The 15009-nt window shown below is 36.7% G+C and overlaps 1 long non-coding RNA gene across 3 annotated transcripts; it reads left to right on the top strand.

Annotated features, from left to right (window-relative positions):
- Positions 1 to 3054: 3054 nt before the first annotated feature.
- Positions 3055 to 14741, top strand: LOC149917241 (uncharacterized). 3 transcript variants are annotated; one of them, XR_016468016.1, is made up of 10 exons: positions 3055 to 3254; positions 3622 to 3733; positions 5012 to 5069; positions 7322 to 7366; positions 9972 to 10042; positions 10578 to 11060; positions 11826 to 11936; positions 12810 to 12948; positions 13213 to 13356; positions 14627 to 14741. It is a non-coding gene; the product is annotated as an uncharacterized LOC149917241 (long non-coding RNA). The 3 variants fall into 3 exon arrangements; XR_016468017.1 differs by lacking the exon at positions 3055 to 3254 and having other exon boundaries at positions 3545 to 3733; positions 13225 to 13356; XR_016468015.1 differs by lacking the exon at positions 3055 to 3254 and having other exon boundaries at positions 3545 to 3733.
- Positions 14742 to 15009: the final 268 nt, after the last annotated feature.

Here is a 15009-nt window from a genome sequence, read left to right as displayed (position 1 = left end):
CTGAAATATAGGAGATAGGGTGATGGAGACTGACCCCAGTCACCTATTATTTGTGTAATTTTAATTACTCTCCCTTTAATTTAAGCAGCTGACACACACTTTCAGTGGTGTTCAGAAAGTTAATAGGGCAGCTGAGTAAGGATTTTAAGGTCATATTCTTGTCCTTTGGTGCTTACTTTATTTATTAGCTGCTTCATTAATATTCTTATGATTACAGAAATGATCATTTATGTATATAATACATATTATGATACTATACGTTGATGAATATTGTTCTTTTATTTCTAAATATGTCTTCTTGATTTTTAGTAGTAAATTTAGAATTTGTATCAAGTTTCTTTCTTCTTTACATAATTTCTTAATTATGATATGCAGTCATCAGTTTGCTGACAATAATTTTCCCAGATGTCACTCTTTGATTCCACCCTTCCCAACTGAAATTAAAATATTGACAAAAATCATTTAGCATGAGCAGAGAAAAAAGGGGAAGAGGCATTTAAAGTAGAGGAAGTTCTACATGTATCCCTTCTATACATATGCACTTGTGATTCATTGCCAGTTACATAAAGAGTAATGTGTGTAAAATTAGTGTGCTAATTTTTGTACATATTTGTCTTGTATGTAGATGTGATGACATTTAACTGGCATTAATTTTTTTAAATAAAAAAAACCTACTATTTGCAATGTAAGAATAGAGAGAACCTATTGTTTCTGGGCCATGATATCTTCAGTGGAGCTGAAGGGGAACTGGTAGACTACTGGTGTGAATGGAGTTTGGCTTGTTCATTTCTTAAATGTTTTTCCCAATTTATTCACCCTCTTGCTTATGCATCTGTCTTTGTAGTTGAAGACAATGAGTGCACTAACGAGGTGAGTCGGAAAAAATATCGCTGAATGGATGACAATTAAAATATTTCTCATAATTCCTTGTGTGTTATCATGAATATTGTTTTTTTCTTCATTGGCACATTTTATTGCTTTTCTGCTTAGAGGTTACCTTATGGTAGACCTTTAGTATCCCTTAAGGCTTTACAAACAAGACTGTGTATCAACAGATTGTGTGATATAGTGACACACATCAGTAAGTATTCTCTGTTTTAAATTCATTGCAGTGAATCGATCTCATAGCATTAACAAATCTTTTTACATATCATCCTGAAATGTCTATTCAACTTAAACAGCATGGTTTAGACACTGAGCAATGGGCAGTGAGATCATAGTCAGCGTTATAATCTGAAGAATTATAGAGTTTTAAGGGGGAATGTGTTTTCCTGGTGTCAATAAATGTTGTAAATCCTGAATCAGACAATGCTGCAGTGATATCAAGACACAGCAATCTAAAAATGCGTAGCGGAACTGCTAAGTCATGGCCTGAACCAGAGATTGAGCACCTGGTGGGAAGGTAGGGCCAACCTAAGGCACCTCAGGTGCATGCAATGCCCCTAAGTGACTCCACCCCATCCCAGACCTCATATAAGGGTTGGCAATGGAGGTAACAACATGTTGCTGAAGATCCCTGCATACCTGAGCCATCTGAAAGATAAGTAGCTCTTTTCCTTCATATCTGAAAGATAAGTAGCTCTTTTCCTTCATATCTGTGTCTATGGCTGCTGCATTTGGGCTTGTCCTCAGTTGCTGCAGCCAAAAGCTTTGCCACCCTACTGTTATTGTTGTACTTTCTATCACGCTACAGTGTTACAAGGTGGCGTAAAATTATCAAGAGCAGGAAGGGGGTGGGCTTCTTAGCACTTCACAGGGTTTGCACGTGTGGTCAAGGCAAATTTCAAATATGTTGTATTGTCATTTTCTATATTTAGTTGCACACCTGCTAGGAAATTCAGTCTTTGCTCTGTCATACAAACAGATAGGCTTGAGGAAATGCTCATCGTTTTAATCCCAGCACGCTAATGGTCCCAGTGTGAATACAGACTTCTCAATTAAATTAAAGTAATTTGAGGAAAGAACAAGTCTCACAGGCTCAAGTAAGGTTTCAATAACAACAGCAGATTCAGCTGTCTATTCTTGAAGTCTTTTTCATTGGATGGTGCATTGCTGGGATTTCTAGTTCTACATGGATTCTTTGCTTAGATGCAATCTGAAAAGCATGTGTTCCAGTAAGAAACTCATGAAATAGTCTGTAATACAGCTATGCTGCTGAAAGTGCACTTGTACTTCCCCTAGAGTTAAATTTCTGAGATCCCTTGGAGTTAGCCTGGTGATATGGAGCCCTGATGCTTTTTCTAGGATCTTCTTTGATGTAGGTCTGTGCTGACTTCTTTCTAAGAGCACTTCAGATCTGCAGGATATTTTAAGGGCTAGGATAAAATATGTGTCTCTAGCCAAAGGATAGGAATTGTAAATGGGTGAAATGACCCCACGTTAATACAACCCATGTAGCCTTATCTATTTACAGTGTTTTATATTTCTAACTACCAGATATTTATAAAAAGTCACTATCTGTATTGGCATTTGACAAAGGACACAGTTAAATGGACCTGGCATTTTCTTATTCATGTTGTTGAGCTACTCGAATTAAGGTTCAGGCATCATATGATACTGTGTGTTTTATGGATAAAAACAATCTGACTCCTGCATAGACACTAAGATCTAGCTTTGCTTCAAGAGATATTTGCCTTCATTTTTATTTAACAAATACAAAAATACATTTTCTAACCAACTCTTCAATGATCACCTTAATTTTAGTGCTTTGCTTCATGTAGGATTGTGTCTTATTTACAGGTCTTTACAGATGTGCTTTCCAGAATACATGAGAATTTTGTATTAATTATGTTTTTCTCTGAATTGCCCTCTTTATTTTTCTTCCTTTCTTTGGTTTGTTCATTTTAGGCCATAAATATTATTAAACCACAGAGATTTGTTTCTACTTTCTTTAGTTAATTAAAGACACTGTTGGATTTATTTTGTGCTACCACCAGGAGGGCACAACAAGTGAAATATTGTCTTACTAGATGGTTCGTTCATTAGCATAAAATAATCAGAGCTTTTGAATACCAGCACTTCGGTTTATGAGGTTCAGGTTTTTGTGATCTCATCTAGGAAGTAGCAGCAGCGGTAGAAGGATAAAGAAGAGAGACAGACAGTGTGAGGGGGAAAAAGAAAGGAGCATGCAACTTTGCTGTTGAAATTAGCAGGTTTCCTTAAGAAGAGGCACCAGGCACTTGACAAAAAGGAGAGCACACAAGTTAAACTTGCCTGGAGGCATATCTAACTGGCACCTAGGACACAACACAGGAGTAAGCTAAAGTAATTCCCTGCTCTGCTACTAACAGAGATTGAATAATTACTCAACCACTCACTCTAGCATACAATTTCTCCTTCTGGGGGGGAAGAAACAAACAAAGTACCATATGCTTCTACCAAATATTTCTATTGATTCCATCTGACTTACATTTGTCAATGTAAAGTGATGCGACTCTTTAATTTTTTTTTTATTTTTTCCCCAAGAGGGATGATGGACCATGTTAACATTTAAATTTACAGATGCATGCAAATATTTAATGGATCTTGTATCTACTTTAGGATAATTTATCACTGAATATCAGAGAATAAGTTTTTCTCCAGGAACTATTCTTTATCTTTCTCATTCCCCTGGGGCCCCAGACTGATTTGCCTTCTGTTGGCCCAAACTTGGTGGAAGACTTGGGTTCACCTATAGAGAGAGACCGTGTGCTTAGACACTACTGTGGACCTCCTTCAGACTCCTTTTCCCCAGGTATTTCTCCACCCTCTCTCTGAGCTTTTCATGATTATATGAAAAATTAATAGGATTCTGAGCCACGTTGCCTTTCCTCCCTAATTGCATCAGAGTGTAGGAAGGTGAAGCAATGATACAGTAGGGGAGGCTGAGCCTCCGTGCTCAAAACAAGGAAATCCACTTACATAGGGGGCCCCTCTGTGTACAGATGTGGGTGGTGTGACCTATTTCTTGGAGATTTTATCATTTTTGGAAGAGACACCAGTAATTCATTCTTCCTTTCTGAGGAATAAAATAAGAACCCAGACACATTGATTATTAATCATTCATCTGGGGGCTCTCCTCCCTCTTGACCAATGACATAATCATCAGTGAACAATATGTATACATAATTGACATTTGCACAAAAAAAAATCAGTTTATATTGTATGCATCTGCACTAATAAAAATAGTCATCTTTCAAATCCTCCTTTGCAAAGTCTCACTGAACAGACTTCGATATCTATACAGCATTTATTTTGACCTTCACCTCTCTGATTTCTCTCCACTGGGGAACTGTGTGCAATACAATATAACAGATGCATACTTTATTAAAATACACATTTAAGCTACAGTCTTCAGAAAGTTCCAGTTAGGTGCACAGAAAACTTGCATCCAATTGGAGGTTCAACCTATTTAGGTTTCATGTAAAATTCCACCTATTTCTGCCTCTCTGAGAATCAGTTGCATAATTACCTTCTAAACAGCTCTGTTGATGAGTTGTGTAATTACAGTAACTCAACAGGTCATCCTAAATTGAGTCTGTGCTTCTGCTTGTTTAAGATCTCTATTTTGATATCACAGATAATTTAATGTTATCTATCTGATGTGGTAACCAAAAGTTCTAGACAAAGATCAGTCATTCCTACTTGTAGATGAGTCACTATTTTAGCATGTTCTACTTCCAGAAAGATTATGCATCTTGCTTTTCTTTGCTTTATTTTATTTTGAGAGAGAACAAGGAAGCGTACCAGTTCCTACTGCAATTGTATAATTTCTTTCTTTCATAAAAGGCACCTAGATGCATATGAACGCTTGGATAGAAGACAAATATGTTCGTTACTGATAGATTGTTTTATGTGGATATTTTGTTTTGTTCTTTAGCAATGCTAATTAATAACATCTAGGCTTCCAGCAAGCAATTACACATAAGAATTCAGTCTTTTTTATAAAAAATATTATTAGATGATATAGATGATAGATACCATTCTTAGTATGCATGTTAAAAGAATAACGTTTTACTTGTGTGTCCTACAGAAAACAGCTAACTTCAAAGCTGATGGAGTGGTCATGGATGAAGCAAACCAGTGAGATGGTGAGTGCTACAAAATCGTACACCTTTGAGACCAGGGTCTCTATGCCATTGGTGTGTATTTCGAGAAGCATGATAAGTTCAGCAGTCACAATAGAAAGTGCTGTATTTTATTTGTAAGATAACATGCTTACAATATTGCACACAAAGAAATTAACTGCAGTTTAAAAATATTCTCTTTGAGGCACCAAGATCTGTTACTTTAAACAGCGATTCCATGCAGAAGGAAATGCTGAAATGTATGAAAAAATAATCCTAATAATTTTTCTTTGGAAATGTTACTACTGTAGTAATTTTAATTAAGGAAGAATTTAGCACTTTAGTTATTTGTATTCCCAATGTCAAACTCTTTTGTTATCACACTTACACCTCTGTTATTAATGTTAGCCATGGTTTGCAAAAGAGGAAAAGCTAGTTATCAATGAATAATTCAGGCTCCATAACTGTCAGACCTCATTATTTTAAATAAGGCCTGGTAGTTCCAGTTGTAACTGGCTAATTGCATCATTTAAACTTAAACTGTTAGAATATTTCACATAATTCACGATTTTAAAAACTTTTAATACATTCAAAACTACTGTAGTACATAGGGCAATTTGCTTTAAATCAGGCAGAGAGAACAAAGAGACATTCTCGTTGTGGTACAAGTCCTCGAGTGGTTAAAATAAAAAGAAGAAAAGATGTGGAGAAACCAATATATCCAGTAGTTAAAATGAAATTTTATCATTAGACTGAAATGGAATAAAATACTTGTAAAAGTGAAAGCTGAAAAAAAAAACCCTGAAACATCTGAAACTGATAAAATAAAATATATTCTAACACCCAATGAAATTATATTGCAAAATCATTCAAAAGCTATTAGTGAAAATGGCTCTTTCTTTTTTTTTGTGGCCATATCCTCTGCTTTGGTTTGAATTTTGGCCATAAACACAATTCCCAGAGCAGCTAAAAATATATGGCATAATGATCTTTAACAAAAATTCATCCAGTGTTTTCCAAATGGCTATAGGGAGTTGTTATTTGTTAATAATTTGTCCAGTAATATTCGTTTATAATAAGACAATCTTAAGAATTTGTATTTGGTTTATTTGTTATTGGTTTGTCCTTAATAACACAGACCTGATAAAGTGAGAGGGAAACATATTTTACATATATTTTCCTTCCGAGAATATACAAAGCAGGAAAAGTCAAAGGTCACTTGTAAACCAGGCTAAATTTAAAGTGCTGTTTTAATCTTTCTCTTCAGCTTCCTGTTCAGATTACATTCAGCAGCTTGATTTGTATTGTGTATCTGTAAAGTGTGAGAAATTTAATATATACTTCTAAATGTGACTTAAAAAAAAAAAAAAGACAATACATCTCAGTTGTGTATTGAAAGCTATTGCTATGTAGTACATAAAGATATTTACAGTAAAGGAAGTTTATCCTCATTTCCCAGTTGGGACACTGAAGTCCAAGGTAATCTATACACTAATTCTGTAGTCTCTCAAATGTGCATACAGACACACACATCATACTTCTGAAACAAAATCTGGGACTTGGAGTCTCCCTTACAACTTTAATGGGATGCTGTATGAGAAATCATGGTAAACTGCCTGAATACTGTAAAAATGAGGAAAAACTTGCATTTGCTGTCTCTAGAATCACTTTGGTGTCTAATTTATTTAATTAAAATAATAATATAAAACACCCACAACTCTCAGCTCTCATGTTGAAACTATAAATTTCAGCCCACGTATCCATTAAGAACATCATTAAGGCTGTGGAGGTTACACAGCAAGGGCTTGGATCTTATCCGATATGTAGCAGCCTTGCATTGCTGGATATCTTGTAAAAGCCATCCCTACATTTCTGCATCATACTGGAGGTCATTACCACATACATTCAGAAACTGTGTGTGTTCTTGTGTTTGAGAGCAGAATTAGTGCACTGCACAGATTAGCTTCCTGGATTTTCCACATGCTGAAATTGACCCATTTCTACTTGTGCAAAAAAAAACAAAAACAAAAACAAAAAAAAACCCAAAACAAAAAAATAAAATCATCCAGCCATAATTGGTCCCCACAGAGATGCAGACTATCATATTCTCACATTCTTCTGAGCTCTGTAAATTAAAAGCCCAGGTTTCTTGGAAGATGTATCTCTTAAAAAGACAGATAACATCAGGTTGAGTTTTGCAGATCTTCGCTTAATGAACATTTAAAGGCTGTAAAAATTCTCTCCCGGCTCCTCAATTCTGGTCTTGCTCTTCCAAGGTGATTTGCACCCCCTGGGCAGAAGACAGCATGAATTTTCTGTAGGTAAGTCAATTAGTTATGAAATTTTCTATGTTACCTGCATGTGGTCTAATAATGTTACATGCAAGCTCTGATAATTATGAGCTTGAAACACCTTATTTTCCCAGTTGCTATGTGTTCTGTTGGTAATCACAATGACAGTGGTTCTCATATTATAATAAGCTGGTATGCCATAAAATGCGTAACTCTTCAGTCAATACTTTAAGTACCATACAATCCTGAGTGGGTGGACTGGAACAGTAAGCTTCAACTTGTTGGAGATGTCCATGCAGTATGTCTCAGTGAGTTCAACCTGAAAGTTACTCTGGGAGGTCTAATTTCAAAGAAGCAAATGCAAAGCTATGTAAAAAACATAAACAGATGAAAACAGGTCCTGCGTGATTATGGTCAGGTAATATGTAGGGAAGAGAAAGGCAGAAGAGTCTGAAGGTGATACATCACAAGTGTTCTAGATCCTTACAGTTGGCTGTAAACTTATAGGTGACTTTAAACTCATCAGCTTCAAAGCCCCAAATTGTGTATGGTCAGGCAGCACCTCTCTAAACACGTTCCATCCTGGTGGTTGAGAGTAGTGCTTTAATTGTCAGATTTGAGATTGGCATTCAGAGCTAGAGGTTCCCTAATGAGGTCAAAGCCCATCTACCTAGTACCATCAAGCTACATTTATTTATTTAACTCTTTGGAGATCTACGGAGTCAAAATTTGGAGATAATGGCTTTATAGCAAGGATAAACTAGGAAATAATGGTGCCTAGATATTATAGTTTGTATCATGGAATGTCCAATAACACAGAATACAAGTGTATACAGGCAAGATAAAATAATGTAAGAATACTTAAAGAAATTGTGGATGTATAATGCTCAGTTTAAAAAAAAAACTCCTTAAAATATTATAATTTTAAAAATCTTAATGTTATAATGACAGTATTTCTCATTAAATCCATTACTGACACCAATCCACATCCTTACATGTTTTTTTCCCTGTTATCTGACACCTATGGGATATAGTGCAATAAAAAAATTAGTAGAAACTAGTTGCCTTCCCGAGGAAGAAAATATTTGCTTTTTGTCTTGCAGTGTCTGGAGACTTGTTTACTGTGTTCACTTTCTGTAAGCTTTGTCAGCTCAGCTGTCTAATCTGTAGCTTCATTTTTAAAATATTTTTCTCTGAAAAGACACCAAGTATGTCTCCAAATGTTTTATGTCTATGGCCACATCAGATACTGCAATGAAAAGGGGGCTTATTCCAGTCTGCCTTGAAATTATCCAGAGTTGGCTTCACCCTTGTCAAGGGTTGACTCCCTGGAAGGAAACTTCAGGCTTAGGGTATGTTGGATATGTTTCATCAGTGAAAGGAATCAAGTTCTGTTTGTGTACACAGCATGGTCTTAAAGTCAGCCACTGACAAAAAAAAAAAAAAAAGCTTTTTCTCCTCAGAGTTGTAGTCACATGGTTGAAAAATGGTAGCTGAAGACAGTACAGTAAGTGGTAGGTGCTGATACACTGAGTAGTGTTCCTACTGCGCATATTCACTCTGAAGGGTCATTCAAAATGCCTCTCTACATAAAAGCCCCAATGTAAATAATGTCAACTGTCTATGAAAGCAGGTGATTTAGGTCACCAAGCAGCGTATATTGGTTAAATTGTATTATTCTTTCAAATACTTAATGTACATCTAAGCTATTCACTTGTTAGAGTGAAAGGAGGCAAGGATAAAAGAAGCTTGTTTTTACTTTGCTTGTCTATAAAATCTTCACTATGGAGAATCATCCACTGTTTTTTAAAAGAAAGCAAACAAATGGAGGCATGCAGTGCCATTGAACATTATAAAAAATGTTTGGAAGACTGCGCATGAGCTGGCTGAAGAGGGAGATCTGAAACTAGCTGCAAATGATAAGAAGATACTGAAATACATGCGAGCATCACTTGAGAACTGTGAAAGAATGAGGCAAGGGTTTTTTATTGGGATGAAAATGTCACCGAGTGTCTCATTATTCTTAGATCCATTCTTATTGCAAGAAAGCAACAGACCTTAGTGAAAAACAGCAAGAAAACTCATTATTTAAAGTGTGTATAAAAGCAGAAAATGGAGTTAAATTTCAGGCTTTAAAAGCTCTCATTTCTCAGCTTTGATTGAAATCAGGCCAAGTCTTGCTTGAGTATCTTGAAAATCCCTTGTATCTTTTCTCCACAGTGACCAGCAATTCTACCCGTGTAACTGGGCAGAGGAGGCTTTTGAAATTCAGACTATTACCAGCCTTTGCAGGAGAGGCTAATGGAGTACAAGAAACCTCCTCCTGTGTTTTGCATTTGAGAATCTTGCAGTTGGTCTTAGGGGAGCCCAGGGACTGTGGTGTTATCTCTTGCACAGGGGAGCAGGTCCCCAGGGGGAGGCTGAGCTACCAATCAACCGAACTTGCAAAGTGGGCCGGGTTTGTGGTAGATGAAGGCTTCCTTCATTACCAACTGCTGCTTGGGATGTCAAAGCAGGGCAGCAACTAGGAATCCGTGTGGTACCTGTTGCACAACATGGTTGCTTAACAGATGAAAAATCTTATAATCAAATATATCTCTCCATGGGAAGATGTTATTACTCTTCTTTGTTTCAGAGAAAATTGACAAGAACTTCTCAGCTGTGGATAAATATTTCTACAGTGTTTTCAACACAATCCTTTTATATGTAAGTGTATCTCTCTTGTGAATTTTCCTAAGCACATATTTTTAAGGAATGAAACACACAACAACAGATGCATTGAGCATAATTTTGCCAAGTACAAAGATAGGAGTGCTGCTGTTGACTGTGAGCTAAGGTAGAGAACAACAGTATTTGACAGAGCTGGTCACAGCTGACATTTCTGTTCTTGATCCACTGAATCATCTGAATCCTGTAAGAACATTCATCATGGAAATAGTCTGAGACAGAGAAATAAACTGAGCTCTCTTACAGAATCTATTCTTGACCCAACTGGTGATGTTAAGAAAGGGCTCTGATAGCTACATATATTCTGTTCACTCATAAATAATAGGGGGGCACTGTTTACTGGTTGTAGTCCTTGTGGTTACAGTGGGACTGTCACTGTTTTATTAGTTACTTTTGCACTTTCTGATGTTCCTGTAAAACAACATTCTGTTTCAGGAGATGTGCCTGTCAAGGAAGCAGGAGAGGGTGGATGGCATGATGAGTGCCTTCCAACACTCTGTTTATGTCTCTGCAGGGTGGAAGTATTTTGTTAACTCTGTGCTCACAATGTGGATCAGTCACTGCTGCCAACATAAATATTTTCAAATATTTCACCGAGAATTGCTGCAAAGCTACAGGAGATTTTCTGCCTATATGACTGAGATTGTGTCTCCCTTGATTTCAACTTGATTTAATTTTGCAGAAGAGGCAAACACAAGATGAGTAATAGTGCAGCCCTCCAACTTGCATTATTGATACTTCCAAAGTGTCCAGTTCAAACAGGGCAGAATGTTAACAGAACTGAGAGTATCAGTCTAGTGGCTGAAGGACAAAAATAATCTGTCTTTTTGATCTTTGCTGGTCAACAAAAGCATGCTTTGCTTGCTCCATAAGTCTTTCATGTGAGAGAAAATGGACAGAGATGAAAACCCACGTCTGATCTGACGCTTTTGCAAGCTGTGTTTTCTTACACCCACTGGAGATGAAGAGTTCTGGCCTTTGAGAATAACAGACAAAGGTAAAAGAGAATTCCCTTCTGTCATGTAGAAAGTCACTGATAAAGTTTATTCTGTGTATAAAATGTGCTATGGATGCAGGGTTATCATCCTTAAGTACCTACTTTCTACTGAAATGAAATGGTCAGAAAATTGGAGGCTCCAGGCATAAGCCAGACCCTTAGTTCACTACATGGATCACAGTGTGAGCTTTAAAAAAAATATTTATAACACACGTCATCACTTTTCTAGCAGATTTTGTTTGGAAAAGCTGGATCAAACAGAGCTGGAAGCTTGATAGATTGCTCTGACCACTGACTTGGAGTATATACAGCTAAAACTGAACCAGTAATTCAAAATGGTTTTCCAAATAAATTTAGTGTTCTATTTAATGCCTACAAAATACCTGCAAAAATAATAATAATAAAAAAGCCATTAGTTCTATTAATTCACTAATTGCTCTAGCTTACTTTTTTTTTTTACTTACCTCAGGCTGGAAAAATTAGAAATAATCCACTGATCTTTATTCCTGATTGTATGAGTAGTGCTTTCATAGTGAAAACAAGATGATAGGGGAATTTATGGGTTTTTGATACTCTCAGGCATTGGGAAGAGTTTAGGAACAAGGAAGAGTGAATGAGGATTAGTGAATTTTAGAAGAATAATCCTATGAACTGCTCTTTTTTTTTATGGCTGAAAAAGAGGAAAATATTTTGAATGCAGTACATTCATTTCTCTCATTCTTAGAACCTGCATTAACAGTCCCTCATTGTCCACGTATCACACAGATGACCAATGCCAAACCCTACTGACCCTGGGCAGGACAGGAGCATGGTGTGAAGTAAAGAGCAAGAGAAAGTTTCACAGGATAAGTGATGGCCAACTGAAGTTTCTCTTTTGTGAGTTTTACCTTTTTCATCCTATTTGACATTTCTGAAACGGAGCTGTATTACAGATTAGTAGCCCATGGCAGTAGGCTGGAGAGATGAGATTTTAGTGTGATATGGTACACAAGCAGTAGAGGGTGGGGAGTGAGGGTGGGGGAAGCAAAGAAAATGTGTGAAAAATTGAAATGACAAGGTCATGTTGATAGCTTGGTTGTGGGAGCCGTTGAGATAGTTTGTTGCATTATGATTAGAGATGGGCTTATTCTCATGAATAAGATCAGCTGATCTGAACCTTCATTCAGTTCTCTGAGCAAACCCAAGCTGAGCCTAAGGTAAAATTAAGATAAATCTAGCACTACCGGTTTTTGTTTCCTAGCCCTAATGTACTAAGACTCAGCCCAGAATGGAAAGCTAAAATCTAGAAAAATGTTAAAGACATGCATCCAATTTAAAATCACTCAGTCTGGAAAACCTTTGACAATAACAGTTTTACTCCATTTCTAGCCTTCCATCCATAATGAAGACCTTCATATTTCCTCTGATAACCATCCTAGTAGCAAAATGAAACTAAAAGTCTGCAAAGCTCTCAAATTTCAGGCCAGATTATTATTTTTTTTTAATTATGAATCCTTCAGTTGAGATGCCAAGCTTTGGTCAAAGGGTACCCATGAGAGCGGAGTCTGCATATGATGACTTTCAGTGGGAACTGCACTGAATATAGCACACAATCCATCTGCAAGCCATTTCTCTTCAGCTTTATCCTGTAGGAAGTAGCTCTGCATTCAGATTTAGTCTACAAGCAATTCTACGAAAGCTGAATTTCTGCTGTTCTGTGGTGTGTCATGCTCCCTGCAGTGAGGGCTAAGTTCTTCCTATTTTGTGCAGTGTCTGTCTAATGCGGACAAAATTCCTCCTCCTCACAAGGACTCTTGGAGAAAGCAAAGCCAAAGAGCAAGAGCAAATGGAGACAAGACGTAGTTTACCTTGGACTCCCTGTATTGAAACACTTGCCAAGCTCATTGAGGTAACAGTTTTGATTTGGTAGTGTAACAAAATCCATATGCAGACTGTTTCTCAAAAGTGCAGTCAGCATTGTAGGGTTCCTATCCTTTTTTTGTGTTAATGATGTCAGTGCTCAGCTCTTAGTTACAGGTATTTGTGATGATACAGTGGGGCAGAAATATACAGGATACCAGTGTGTTTTGAAGTGGCAGTTCTTGAGTCACTAAAATAATGACCTGTATCTATCTGTATGGGAAACACTTTTCTTGACCGTTTCTATTCTCAGTGTGCTTTACAGACCTGACAGCTGCATCTCTTTGAACTGTGGCAATGCAGAGCAGAGCAGTTCCTCCAGCTGAGGCTACAGGGACACTGCTATGCAGGACTTGAAGAGTGAGGGTGAGAAGCTCTACTTGTTCTCTGCATCAAGGTAAATAATTGCCTGCTAATTTATTCTCATAGACAGTTTATTTTTTCATCGTCTCTTTTTTCCTTCAGGAATATGTAGCAGTGGAATTAGGTAAAAGTCTACCGAAGAATCCTTTACTCCTGTGTACAAAACCTGAATTTAACCTTGTCTGTGATTTCAAAAGATTTAGTTTATTATTTATCTTTACTATTTTCTTGGACATCCACAGTCTAGAAAAGTCTCCACAGTTAAAAATCTGCAACAGTTTTCTTCAGTGATTCTCAGTCATTTCTGCAGAGCATGTGATATCTCAAAGCTTCAGAGCTCTGTCCATGCATCAATACTTGTGAACTGAGTTCAGTGAACTTGACGCTTTTTTAAAAAAATTGTAGTTATCCTAGTATGATTAGTTATTAAAATAGATGTACTTTGCATGGAAAAAATAACAGCCATTGTTTAGCCGCACGTCTAGTACGTGGCTACTGCTTTCTTCTTTCTGAAGTTTACAGAAGACACAAGACTTTGATGTCAGTAAAGCTTGTGTCATAATCATCAAATGGAGCTGGTGCCAGGTAAACCAGATGGAACTTTAAACCAACAATTTGTATTTGTTTTTTATATCAATGACTTTTTTTGTCATCCATGAAACTTGTAATAGGACAAAGTAAGAAGATTCTTTCTGAAAGAATAAAAAAAGAGACCTATTAGGAGCTTGTGTGGTGTTATTTGACCAAACAGCACAAATAGATAACTTGCAAAGATTAAGTACAAGACCTGTCTCCAGCTGAGAGCTGCTTCATGCTTTGTACCAGAGCTCAAGAGGGACAGGGATTGAATGGTTAGTTCATTTCTGTGTACTGTGAAACATTTCAGAGAATTTCTATTCATATTGCTCATATTATTTATTTAATCATGCTTTTTTACATTACTGACATACTAGCATCTTTCTCTTCTCTCTTACTTTGTAAGAATATGCAGAGAAGCTGTCTCTCTTAGACAAATTGCTTTACATACATGTTTGTATACTATCCTTCCTGTGGTGAGAAGGAAAAAAAAAAAATTAAAAAGGAATGTGATAAATAACCAGTGTCTTTTTTTTTTGTATGAAGAATGACTTATGAAAAAGCCCTCCAGCTATGACTTGCTTTGGCATTCGAGAGAGATGAGGAAATAAAATAAATATAAAGGAAATATAAACTATTGTTTAAACTCTTATCTGTTCTTGTGTTGTTTTTCCTAAATATGTTTCTCTCCCATCTTCCTCCCTCCCTCCCTCTCTCTCTTCTTGTAGTGGAAGATTCTGGGGTCCTTCCAAAGGATGTGTATGAGACTGCAGATGCAGGCTGGGGCCAGCTTCCTTTGCCCTTCAGAATACGAGGAAGTTAGGACAAAGAAAGTAGGCATCTTCCATTTGATCTTCGTTAATATATTCTGATTTAATAATGGTAACTTTTCAACAAGCTCTGACTTTTGTCTTACAATATAGATTGTTCCTAGAATTGCATGGCAACATGCAGAATCCCTTTTTAAGGGTAGATTTTCATACTTAAATTTATTTATGAGATGAACGTAATTCTGCAGGTTTTTTAATAAATCTCACTAATACATGAAAAACTGTTTAAGACAATAACATGAGGAGTCCTCCTTTCAGTTCAGATTCTGTGTGAGAGGGTT

This window comes from Phasianus colchicus, chromosome 7, assembly GCF_987193195.1.
Source record: "Phasianus colchicus chromosome 7, bPhaCol1.hap1.1, whole genome shotgun sequence".
Classification (NCBI taxonomy): Eukaryota; Metazoa; Chordata; class Aves; order Galliformes; family Phasianidae; genus Phasianus; species Phasianus colchicus.
The sequence above is the reverse complement of the archived record's forward strand: the minus strand, read 5'-3'. Positions and strand labels throughout refer to the sequence as shown.